Source organism: Cynocephalus volans, chromosome 9, assembly GCF_027409185.1.
Source record: "Cynocephalus volans isolate mCynVol1 chromosome 9, mCynVol1.pri, whole genome shotgun sequence".
NCBI lineage: Eukaryota > Metazoa > Chordata > Mammalia > Dermoptera > Cynocephalidae > Cynocephalus > Cynocephalus volans.
In genome coordinates this window covers 81,467,577-81,481,356 of record NC_084468.1, presented here as the reverse complement: position 1 = coordinate 81,481,356, position 13,780 = coordinate 81,467,577, and positions in this window count along the sequence as shown.

Here is a 13,780-nt window from a genome sequence, read left to right as displayed (position 1 = left end):
ACCTAGAAGGACTGGAAGCCCCCTGGGCTCCCAAGGGCTTCAGGCAGCCCCCAACATCCACACTGTAAAGCTAGGGCTTACAGACCCCTTGAGTCTGTTGCACAGATTGGGTTACAAACCCTCCACGTGCAGGTCTGTGAGCTAGGTAATAGAAAAAAAAGGTTCTGGGAGCCATGGGTATAGAAAAATGAATGGGTTTTATTCAGATCTAGGAGCAACTGTCCTAGTGGCTTCTCTGAGCATTCTGAGAAGCACTGTGGAGCAGAGCTGTTACTCTTCTATACTTAAGTCCACAACCCTGGAGACCTGGGTGCCTATACACAATTTATATCAAGTAGTAACAAGGAACATCTGAGGATATTTACAGTAAATGCTCAACAAGATTCTGAACATCTGAGGGGCCCTGACGTTTTCCTATTTTTCCCAACACACACCCAGCCCAGCAACAACCACTGAGCTGCCTCAGGAAGTGCCCTGGTCTTCTGAGCCAGGAAAGTGGAGGGCCAAGGGCTTCAGCTACACCCTCCCTGACATCTGCATCCAGCCCAGCAATGACTGAGCCACCACTGGAAGCCCCCTGGTCTCCCCTGCTGGAATGAGGGGGGTGCTATGGGTTTCAACTTCTTTTACCCTCCACCTTCTTCTTCCCACCCTATTTCCCTCCCCCTTTCCTTCTCCCCCTACCCCCATAACAATATCGTAGAATGTAAAAAAATAATAATACTAATAAATAAATACATGTTTACAGTTTAATTTAAAACAAAAACATATCAAAAATGATTTAGATGATAAAGTTAAGCATATTTTTAAAAATGAAATTTGTCAAATGACAGAAATAATGAAGGAAGTTTTTAATTCCTCAGAAGTTTTGAATTTTACATGGTAACTACCTATGTTTCAAATATAGGCAAGCATAAGCCTTGGCAAGAACATCTATTCATATATTTGTTCACTTCAACTGAATTCAATTCAAATCAAATCATTTATTCATTTACTTAGTCAATTAATCATTTAGTTATACAGAAATATATATTGAATATCTACTATATGCCACGTGTCTAGTAGGTGCTGAGAATAAAGGAATAAACAAAACAGATCTAACTTTCCTTTATGGAACTTATAGTCTAATGATAGAGAGAAGATGGTAATCAAATAATAACACAGATAAACATATACTTTCAAAACTAGATTGAGCTTTGACTGAGCCTGTGAAGTATACGACAGTAGGAGCTTGGGGCTTCTAGAAGGCTTCTCAGAGAATGTGATATTTAAGCAGATCTTTGAAGAGGGGGTAAAGGAGAAGGTCAGGGATGATGGAGAAGTTAAGGAACTGAGAGGACTTGGTATTGAATTTACCTTGTAAATCGGAAAGGATTAGAGTGAGGAAGACCATAGCCAGATATCAAAGTCCTCAGTTAGCTAAGAGGAGTACTCCGAAGACAGATTAGCTGAATGGCATGAGCCTGAAAGCTGCTGGGTTTTGTTTGCTTTGATTAATTTACAGGTTTTATATTGTTCTTAGAAAGAAACTAGAAAAGTCATGGTCCAAAAGTTGTATCAAGGGAGTAAGAGACACCAGTCCTATTTGGAGGTACAAGAGATGTGAAAGAGTAAAAAGCCACAAGTAGAGTCGTAGTGGCCATGAGAAGGTTCTTCATGGACCTCCAACTACAATGAGATGAATTAACCAAGGGGCCCAGCTGCTGAGCTCTGGCACAACGCCAGGCTTCCCACAGGCTGCCCTGGCACTACTGAGTGGAATACTAAGGTGAGACAATGCTAGGGAGACATGGGCATGCTATGATGGCCAATTTGGGCTTGAGGACCCCCGTAATGGCCTTGCTTACTCCTCCTTAGTATGTATGACATTCTACGGTGCTTCCTCTCAACCTTTCCTTTTTCTCTCTTTCACTCCATGTCAGTCTTGCAGCACAGTTAATGGCCCTCCCTGCCTTTCTGGCTGACTCCCCATTTTCTCTCACACAGGCATTGCTGCTGAGAAAATCCTTGTCCTCGAATCCCATCCTGAGGTCTGTTACTCAGAAGAAAGCAGACTAACACGAGAATAGACTCCAGGGGAAGATCTTCATTTCAAGAAAGTGCAGAAAATGCACAAACATTAAGGCTGAAGGGATTTGCTGATTATGATGTAACAATTCTCAAGGGCAGAGGAGGTAGGGTTGAGAACACAGTTTCAAAAAAATGACACCTTTTGAATCATTTTTAAAGAGGTGGTTTGTTTTCCTGTTGACAGGAAGGCTATAAAGAAAAGATGTTGTAGGAAATGATACTGTGAAACGTGCATGGAAAGTATGAAAAGAGTGTGGCTTTCTCGTGCTCTTCCTCACCCACAAGTGGGGAAGGTCCTTTCATTCTTCATGAGGCACCGCTCTTAAATTCATTCTTCCCCTCCCTTTAACTACACTAGGGATAAATCTCACCATCTTCCCTTCTATTGTTTGGGATTCGGCTATTAAATCCCAAATCCATTAAAGTGTGGGGTTCAGGACCAGGATGAGGATGAGGCACAGAGGGCACCTAGAGTGCAAAACTGAAGGAGGTGAGGTCTCATGGTGCCACTGCTGCACTTGCAGGACCTGAGAGTGAGTGTTTTTTTAAATACTGTGCCCTAGGTGCCTCATTTGCCTCACCCTAGTTCCAGCCCTGTGTAAGCCATCCATGGACTCTGCAGGGTTGATTTGTAAGAACTTTCAGCCCAAGGAATTAAGCCAACCCAAAGCCTTTACTGCTCTGTTAGGCACTAGGAAACTGACAATCAGGGCCCTCCACTGACCTGTAGAGCCTAGGCTAAGCATGCATAGAGCTTCTCATTCTTTTCTTCACCTGTCAAAAAAAAAAAAAAAAAAGGCTCAACGTATTGTGGAGTAGTGAAATTGGAGATATTTCTTTATATTGGAGGCTCAGTTCTTTTTTCCCTAAAAATCATCAAAATTACTCTCTTGTCTCATACACCCGCTGTCCTGCGCCTCTGCCAGCGGCTTTAATTCTCCAGTGCAAGAGGTTTGGGGATGATTGTTAGAAGTTATTAAGGATTGCTCTGGTGGGTAATATAAATATAAGCAGTGTATACTGATTTGAAATCGTTAGAAAAATTCCAATTTCAATATTTGATAGAAAAGGCAGCTGAGAGGGCATGTTGAAGAGTAAGGAGAAAGTTAAAAAGGTTATGAGATAAGAGTGAGAACAATGAGGAAAATCCAACTAGGTATGAGTATTTTTTAATAAGATTAAAAATTTCTGATTTACTTTCAGATTGGTAGGGATTGGTATCTTCTGGTTGTCAGCAGCATTTGGAATTAATGATAGTTATAATAAATCAGAATAAGATTAGTTCAGCTTCATTTGATTGTTCAGTATTTCTGTAGAATAAGCTTCAACATTATAGGGCTCATGAGAACCTTCTAGATGTCTTAGTTAGCTTGGGTTGTTATAACAAATATCAGAGACTGGGTGGCTTAAACAACAGACATTTCCTACCACAGTTCTGGAGGATGGGAAGTTGAAGATCAAGGTGCCGGCAGATTCAATGCCTAGTGAGGGCCCTCCTCCTGGCTTGTAGATGGCTGCATATGGAGAAGAGAGAGATGATTTCTCATGCCTTTTATTATAAGGGCACTAATCCCATTTATGAGAGCTCTACTCTTATGACCTAATTACCTCCCAAATAGCATCACATTGAGAATTAGGGCTTCAACATATGAATTTGGGTGGGGGTGGGGGGGACACAAACATTCAGTCTGTAGCACTAGATGTGCACATTTTACAGATCAATAAACTAAATTTTTTAAAAATTGGGGAGGGTACCAACATGGGTACTTGCTGTTAAGTAAGGACATAAAAAAAAATCAGCTATCATTTATTACCATAATCTTTTAACTCTCCAAAATTAAGACTGGCAAAATTCCAGAGGAAGGTAGGGTCTTCCCTGGAAAAGGAATGTGTGTTGGCAATTTTACAGATAACTCTCTCTCTCTCGCTCATACATGCACACACCCACACCCACATATACACTTTACTTTGTCCTTAATATTATTTTCTCTTTTCAGTATATACTGGTTAAATCTTTGCCACAGACTGATTCTAGTTCACTAAATAAACATTTGGGAACTACAGATTTTCCAAACTCCTGCTTTATAAAAAGCAAGAAGTTAAGATATTCTAGAAAGATGTGTATTTATTTCACTTCTTAAAATCTTTACAGATGGGTATTTTAAACAACATAATATTATTTTTACTTCAGAGATTTTATTTAAATACATGCTGAATACCCCCTACTTTAATTTACATTGATTTATTTTACTTTTATAATCTTTCCTAAGCTTTTGTTGCCAATTGCCAAATAACTTATATTCCTGTGCTCCTTGAATAATTATTTTGTTAATAAAATTTGAAAATCTTTATTTTGAGAGGACTGGTGGCAGAACTCTTGGTGATCTTCTGTTCTAAGAAGATCAATGCCCCATCTAGTGGGACATTAGACACAGGTTTCCATGACTGGTTTTGTAGAGTTCAGATGTCCATAACATGACCCATTAGGTGAACTGCAAGAATAAAGCATAGAGAAACATCAACAGCCATCATTCAAACCCAGTCATTTATAGTTCTCTTCTTCAACACACCTGCTACTGCAGATGAAATTCTGCAGCTCAGCAAAGTGCCCTAATTTGCATGGACTTTCAGTGACCTATCTGTAAGCACATGGTAAGCATACACCTGCCTGAAAGGTTGGGCTTTCTGTTTATATGTCATCGCTTACTGCAGGGAAATATAATAAAGTAACAGCATGGACAAAAATTGTAGACACTAAAAAGGAAATAGAAATAGTAATAATCAGATTAAGTAATCAGAGGAGTGTGATAGTGAAAGTATAAGACAGAAACAAAGATCAAATAAGTTGATTTACATCCAGGGAACTCCCTCTGAGCTCTGAAAATTTGTTTCATGGAGTTGAGAAAAACATAAGCAAAATTCTTTCTTTTATAGGTCTTGTAAAATAATGAACTGAGTTCATTGGAGAAAAGTTGAGGCCAAGAGAAGCTGAGTGTCTGAATGCACAGTTGTCCAGTGGGTTTGTCCTAGATCCCAGGATCATGATCCACAGAGAGATGCTGAGTACAGGCAGTGCCAGATTCTGGCATGTCCATGAAGACACCCCTTTCTATCCTGTATGGTGTCTTCAAACCTTGGCTGAGAAATATTAAGGTGATAGTTACACCTTTTCAGTACACATTTGTTGTGGCAATTTTAGTATGGAATTTATTATTTCCTTGAAATACAAGTGTACTTCAAAAAGTTTGAGAAAAAATAGAATTAAAAATACTACAAATCTTTCCACGAACTTTTTAAAGACCTTGTGTATAATCAATACTACAATATAGTAGGAATATAAGTGGGAATTGCAGCATTGGAAGGTGGGAAAACCTGATGGAGAGTCAGAAAACCTGTGGGGTCTTATCTTTGCTAAAAACCAGCAATGTGTTGCTATGAGAAAACTACAACTATCTCTAGATTTTTGTCCTCACTTGTAAAATAAAGGTTTTAGACTTGATCCTTAAAGTCTCTTGCAGCTTTTAAATGTTGTAATGAATGATGTATGTTCTTTCCCCTGAGGAAGCATTTCACATAAATGTTAATGTCATGGCAGTGTGTTCTTCCCTGTTAAGAGAAGATTTTCAGACTAAAATCAATACATAATGCTGCCCCATGTTGAAATATTCCAAGGAGCTGATGAAAGTGATTTTGAAGAAAATACATCATACTACCTCATGCAGATATGACAAAATAAAGACATTGCATCATATAGAAATACCAAAATAAAGATAGAAATCAGTGCGGCTAACTAGAATAAAACAGATTACACCTGTCATTGTTGTGAATAAAATCCATGAAGAAAACCTTCCCACATACGAAAGTACTTCAAAAAGTTCACGGGAAGATTCATATTATCTTATAATTCTATTTTATCCACAAACTTTTTGAAGCACCCTTGTATTTTGGGGGGGGGGGGGTTTGCATGCTCTTTCTAAACCATTTTTCCTAATAGTGAATTGTATTAAATCCGTGTTCCATCACAGTTAGGAGATCATTACTGAGGCTACAGTCAGGAATACAGTTTTAGTCATGGGAAATGGCTCCTCATGAATTGAAGTCTGATTCAGGCTTTCTCTTCTTCTCTATGTAGGAAGTGATTTCTCATTCAGTATCTGCGTTTGAACCGCCATCAGTTTTCTTCCTGTCTTTGCTTATTTGTGCCCCAGGCCTGTGGAAGGAGCAGTGCTGACTCCTGAAGACAGCATCACCAAATTCATTTGTCCTTTGGCTTTTGTTAGGGGTTGGCTACTGAGGGGCACAGCAGAAAATAAGCAGATGGGAGGAGAAAGAGGTCAGGGTATTCCTTCCCTGTTCTCTCTGGCTTTGGCTCTGTGGCTGTGCCTCTCACGTGGGAGAGCTCTCACTTGGTCTGGAAATAATGCTTCCTTCACTTGCCCAGTAGCCTCAGGGATGTTAACGTGTTCCTGCTGTTTCTGGTCCCTGGCTGACTCATCTCTTACTGGTACCTTTAATCTTGTCCTCACCTCTGAAAACAGTACCTTCAATCCATTCTCTTCAGGACCCAGAGGAGGGTGTCTGACTATGGAGACCCTAACTAGTACACTATCTTTCAAAACTTTCTAAAGTCTATTTATTAGAGATTTAATGAAAGTACGACATTTGCCTCCCAAAAGGTGCACTTTAATTTTAAAGTGAGGTTTACTTTTTAATAGTTCCTACGAGTTTTTAAAAATAAAAATATCACATAAAAAGAAATGGATTTCTTTGTAGTGGTAGTAAGCTTTTTATTTATTTTTTCGTCATTAACTTTGACGCATGCTCATAGCAAGTACTGAAGAGCTGATCATGGAAAAGTCTCCATTATGCCTTTTCCTTCTTACACCTTCTCACCCTACTGAAAGATAAATCAATCCTTTCTCCACTCCCTTCCCCCAAAAGGAAAAAGACACCTATCCAAATGTTTTTGTATACATTAATTCTTATCAGTGCCACTTTATACCCGAGAGAGTAACAATTTCTATTTTGTGATTTTTTGTTCAGACTCCTTAACATTTATGTGGCAATCACTGGTATAAGATTGACTTTCCAGTGTTACCACACAACACATCATAAGGCATCCACAAAAGACTAAAGATACTAGAATAAGCCAACTGATAACTGAGCTTTGATATACTGAGCTGCCACCATCTCTCTTTTCACTTAACAAATTCTTTGAAAGGAAGTTGGAAATAAAAGGCAAGGAGCAAATTGCCTAGTTGCCCAACAGAGATTTCTTTAGACTAAAGATCACCTAACACATTTGTTTCTCCTTCCTTTTTTCTTGTTAACTATGTCTGATCCTGCTGTACAGGGGCTGGTTGACACATTTTACCCATGCTGCTCCTCCTTTTTTTCCCACCATTAACTGTTCCAGGATTCCTAATATTTTTGAAAAGATTTTATCAAAGAACTGCATCCTTAGATTGAGTTTTAGAATCTCTAATCATAGAACAAAACTAAAAGCAAAACTAAATGGCAATTAGATGTTATAAATTATTAATGTTATGGCATTGTGGCAGTTGATATGGACTATTGTATGTAGTAAGAAAACTGCTTTACTTTTGATGGACAAATTTTTGATCACGTGTGCATACTCAAAACTGTGGAACTTGCTACAGGGATAACAGCACGTCTCAAAAATCAGTGAAATCAATGCCCATGGTATACTGAGTTTTTTCCTCCCCCATCCTAATCCTTTTGCTCTCCCTTTTTTTAAAGGGTTAAACTAGGTGGTTTTCAGAGTTTTACAAGAGAACTATTAGTGAAAAATAATCTGATACATTCAACTTACTAAGGCCCTACTCTTTCCCTCTAATCTTTCAGCAGGACCCAAGGGAGGCTAAAGTTTAGATCAGTCTATTCTCCACAAGAACTTTGATTCACTATTAAATTCCGTCTAATGAAGATGACTTTGCCATCCCACAGCCATCAGCAGGCTATGTGTGGGACAATGCAAAACCCACCTTGTATAGAGGGACATTGTTCTTTCTTCTTAGTTACCCCAGTTGAATAGAATGTCATGGAAATTCACATGCACAGGAGAATTGTGAAATCAGTAACCGTATTAATCTCTAGGGTGCCATGGTGAGTCAAGTTAAGGAAATAACTATTTTGCTTAAGTACACACTTGCTCATATCTTATAGCATGTCATGTTTATGATAAGAGCAAACAGCTGAGTCAGAGTGAGAGAGAGAGAGAGAGAGAGAGAGAGACAGAGAGAATTTTCTTTAATGGTAAAAGTAAAGTTTTAACATAAAATATGATGTAACTAGTTGCAAAGTATGCAACAGTTGATTAGATTGAACTGATTTCTTGTCTTGCAGATAAGAAATTAAAATGGAGAATGTTCAAGTCTGAGATTCCTGGAGCTTGCTTTAATGTGTAAAGAATATCTGATATGTCAATCATACATATTAAAAAAATCAAAAATTTTGAAATAAACTTTGATTTTGAAATGAGCTATTATAATTAATAAAATCCTATAATTACAATGTTTATGATTATTTGCTTATGATTTACTTGCTTATGATTTACTTTATACAACACATTAAGAAATTAGGCAAGATTAGACAAATGCAGCCTTACATATAACAATTTTTCTGTGGTTAATAATGATCTGAGATTGTATCAGGGACAAAGATTTGTGTTTTTAGGAATATAATACAGTATAGTGGTTATATGCGTGTTCTCTTTCATTCTATCATACACTACCTGTGTAGCTTTGACAAATTACTTAACCTCCCTGGGCCTCAGTTCATTCATTTGCAAAATGGGAATTACTCATCTGTAAGACTACTGCATAAGTTGTAGTGTTGATGTAAAGATTTACTGAGATAATACATATAAAGCATTTAGGAGACAAATTGAAACATTAAATAATAAATGTTACTATTATTAATATTTTATTTATATGACATTATCAGCAAAATATTTGGCTGTCTAATGTGGAAAAATAATGTAACATATTAGAGATAAAATAATAGTTTTAAAACATAACATAATTTATATCCATTATTTAACATGCAGCAAAATATTAATTCTTAATATCATTTTTTTTCTTATTTAATTGGTTAGAAAAACAAATGATTCCACTCTGGTTGTGATAAAGTCGTTTCTGTTAGACCAACCCTCTCACCGAAAGTAACTAGAAGTAATCTATGGAAAAGAAGATTTAAAAAGACAACTGCCAAAGGCATGGTACAGTTAATAGAAAGCAGTCAAAATCTGTAGGGAATTAGATTCTTGGAATAAAGGATCAGTTCTTAAGAGTTTCTGGTTTTGAGTTTTTTTGCCTGAAGGCAGGCCCACTCAGTGATGCAAAGCACAGCTAAAACTTGGATAAAATCTTGTCTTAATGGTTTGAAGACTCAGAGGACAGAGTTTGAGGCTGCCACAACTATAAATGAGGGAAAGTACTGGGTTAATAGTGTCCACCAAAAATTCATATCTGCCCAGAATCTGTGGCCTTACTTGGAAATACGGTCTTTGCAGATATAATAAAGTGGAGGAAATACGAGATTAGAAAGAACTAATACAATGACTGATATCTTTATAAGAAGAGGGCAGTGTGAACACAGACACACAGAGGGAAGATGATCATGGGAAGATGGAGGCAGAGACTGGAGCATGCAGCTACAAACCAAGGAATGCCAGGTACTGCTGGCAACCATCAAAAACTAGGAGGGAGGCGTAGAACAGATTCTTCCTCAGAGTCTCCAGAAGAAACCAACCTTGCCAAATCCTTTGATTTTGGACTTCTAGCCTTCAGAATTATGAGAAAATAAATTTCTTCTTTTAAGCCACCCAGTTTGTGATATTTTGATATGGCAGCCCTAGGGAAATAATACAGGAAGAAAATACAGGAAAGGAGAAAATCAACAGATGGGTATCCCAAATTCTGAGCATAAAATCTGCTACCATCTCTGGCTGACCCATGAATTGCAGATGCAGGGAGTAGCTAAGTTTAAAATAATTGAATAGGATTTCAGCTGCATCGCTCCACAAGGGATACAAAGTTTGGAATTTGATTTCAGCCAAATTATCTGCCTGCTAAAACAACAAAACAACACAACAACAAAAAAACACAAAAAACAAACAAACAAAAAAAACCCACAATATTTTTGGAGGAATGTAAGAGACTCTAGAGTCTTTATAATATATCCCTCAAAAGATAAAATACGTATTTACAATGTATCATGGGCAGGATATAATTTCAAATTACTAGACACATAAAACAACAGGAGACTACAACCCTTATTCAAGAGAAAAGGTAATAAAATTTGACTCTTAGGTGACCCAGATGTTGGAATTATTGGATAAGGAATCTAAAACAGCTATTATAACTATGTTCAAGAATATAAAGGAAAAAATATCCAAAATGAAACATCAAATAGGAAATCCCAGCCAAAAAATATAAACTATGAAAAATAACCAGTTGTAAATTATAGAAATGAAATATAAAATGTCTGGACTTAAAAAATACTGGAAGTTTAACACAAGATTGAAGAAGATAAATTATCCTTGAACTTGAAAATAGATCAATAAAAATTATTCAATCTGAAGAACAGAAAGAATAAAGATTAAAACAACAACAACAGATCCTCAATATCTGTGGGACAGTATCAGAAAGTCTAACATATAATTAATTGGAGTGGAAAAATATATGACAAATAATGGCTTAAAAGACCTTAATTTATAGGTTTAAGAATTTCACTGGTGGAAAAACACAAATAAAACAACACTAGGCACATTATGTTCAAGTTGCTAAAAACTGAAAGTGAAGAGCAAATATTACCAGAGAAAGAGGACTTAGTTTTCTGCTGATTATAAAAGAATACCTGAAACTGGGTAATTTATAAAGAAACAAAATTTATTTCTTATAGATCTAAGGGTTGATGAGGGCCTTTGTGTTCATGGGGACTCTGCAGAGCCCAGGGCAGCACAGGGCATCACATGGTAAGGGGGCAAGAGCATGCTAATGTGCTTCTTCCACTTTTTATAAAGCCACTAGTCTACTCCCATGATAACTCATTCATCCATTAACCCATTCATCCGTGAATCCACGAGTGGATCAATCCATTCATGAGGGCACAGCCCTCATGATTTAATCACCTCTTAAAGGCCCCACCTTTTGAATAACATAGTTGTATTTTCCGCCCTCTTAATACTGTTACAATGGAGATTAAGTTATAACATGAGCTTTGGAGGGGACATTCAAACACTACATACAGGGGAACAAGAATACAAATGACTTATCATCAGAAGTGATGGTGGCCAGAAAACAGTTGCTGTGGATTGATGTCCTTCCAAAACTTAGTCCCATCTGTGACAGTGTAGAGAGGGTGGGAAATCCTATTATGGTAATTGAAAGGTAGTGAATGGATTAAGAATGGTGGTCAGGGGCGTGGTTCTGAGGGCTTCGAAAGGAGAGTTCGTGAGAGTCTCTTTCTCTCTGCTCTTTCATTCTTGCCATGTGACACCTTGCATTGCTGTACAGTCAACTCACCAGTTGTGTTCCCCAGACTGTGGACTTCCCAGCCTCTGAAACTGTAAGCAATAGATTTCGTTTTCTTATAAATCATCCAGTTCTGGGAATTTTGTTATAAGCAACAGAAACTGACTAATACAACAGTGAAACAACACCTTTAAGACACTGGAAGAAAACTGTCAAGCCAGACTTCTATATTCATTGAAAATATCAGGTATTTAGAAAATTCCCCCAAATTTGGAAAGTAAATAACATACTTCTAAATAAGCATAGGTGAAAGAAGAACTCACTAGTGAATTTAGATAATATTTTGAGTAGCTAATAATGAAAATACAAAATTATAAACATCCATGTAGTGAAGTCAACACAGTGTTTAGAGGGAAATTTATAAATTTAAAATGCTTGTATTAGAAACTAAGAAAGGTATAGCACCAATAGAAAGCAGAAAAGCAATTGAGAAATGTAACAAAGATAAAACTTGTTGTTTTAAAAGATTTGCAAAATTGGTAAACTCTTAGAGTGGTCAAGAAATAGAGAGAGGGATATATATTATCTCGATATCAGGAATTAGGAGGGAATATCACTACAGATCTTATAGGTATTAAAAGGATAATAAGAGAATATATGAATAACTTTATGACAATAAATCTAACTTAGATGAAATGGATGTTTTAAACAGGGTGTCTTAATATATTTTGTGTGTGCCAGGGACCCCTTCTTTGGCAATCAAGTGAAGCCTATGGACCTGTTCTCAAAATAATGCATATGCATTTATGCATAAAGAAAAATATGCAAGATTATGAAGATAAATTGCATTAAAATACAGTCATCAAAATGTTATAGTATTTTATATACTTTCTTATTAACATATTGAGTAATAAGATCTACAGGTGGATCTAATAACTATCATTATTTCAAAGTAGTGATGAGTCTAAATGCTACTTTGAGATATCTGCAATAATAGTAATAGAATGTCAAAACATCTGGGATAACTATTGGAATTTTATGCCTTATTTTGAAGGATTTGTTTTTATTATTAACTATCACCTAAATATGATGTTCACTATGAATATTTCATGTTTGCAAATTATATAAGTAAAGATGCTACCCACAAGGGTGCTTAATAATATTTATTATGATACTTTACTGTAGCTTTTTGGTATACTCCCAAAATAGTCATAGAAATCCAGGTCTGCTTAAGATTACTAAGCTTTTGTGAGAGTTCTAGAATGTTGTATCGAGTTTACACTTTATTTCACATAAGGAATTCAGGCCTTTCTTTTAGCAGGAACAGATTTGGGTTCTGGAACAAGAAAGTTGGAATAATGAGGTGTATCAAATTGCTATTGTATGCATTTTGCCAAGAAATATTTAAATGAGGGATGATGGAAGATGTGATAAAATTGTCCTAAGAGGAAGGCAAAAAATAAAAGGGTGGTTCAGATGAAATATGGCACAGAGAAAGAACCACAATACTTAGATCAGACATTCCTTTTTCTAACATCTTATCCCACATGAAAGAAGAGCTAAGCTGGGATTTTTGGAATACTCCAAACCAAATTTGTTCTCCTTGTTATAATTAATTTTGTTGTGTATTTAGTACAGGAATTTCTTTTATACAAAAATTTGGGGACTTTGTATTCTCTAGATAACCCGCTTTTGAAGAAAAGTTTTTCTCTTTTTCAGATCGCTGGTGAGTTTAAGTCTGCCCTGAGACTGACCCTGGATCCCTGTAGAACAGTCAGGACAAAAAAAGAAAAAAGATGCAACATTGATGGACTGTATTTGAAAACTAGTAGATTAAATGATAAGACAGAAGATATAGCCGAAGAAAGGTCCAGTTAAAGATACAGAGATTTTTAAACAAATTTTCTATTAGCTTAGAGAAAAAGGAAGAAGTGAGATGGAATCAGGTTAGAATGTCCTACCAGGTTTTGAGCTCTCTGGTTTGGCATTACTGTGTGCAGAGCAATAGCTATATGGTCCTTTTTATTAAATTGGGTTTATAAATACTTTTTTACATATAGAATTTTCTTAGGTCTAGAAATATATGTTAATAAAAGATCACCCAACCCTTTCCTATTAAAGATAGAGTTTGGGGCTGCCATTGAAAGTGAAGGTGAGAGGAGAAAAAGTAAAGAACATAGGCACTACAATTTAGGGACAGCAAATTGGGGTGA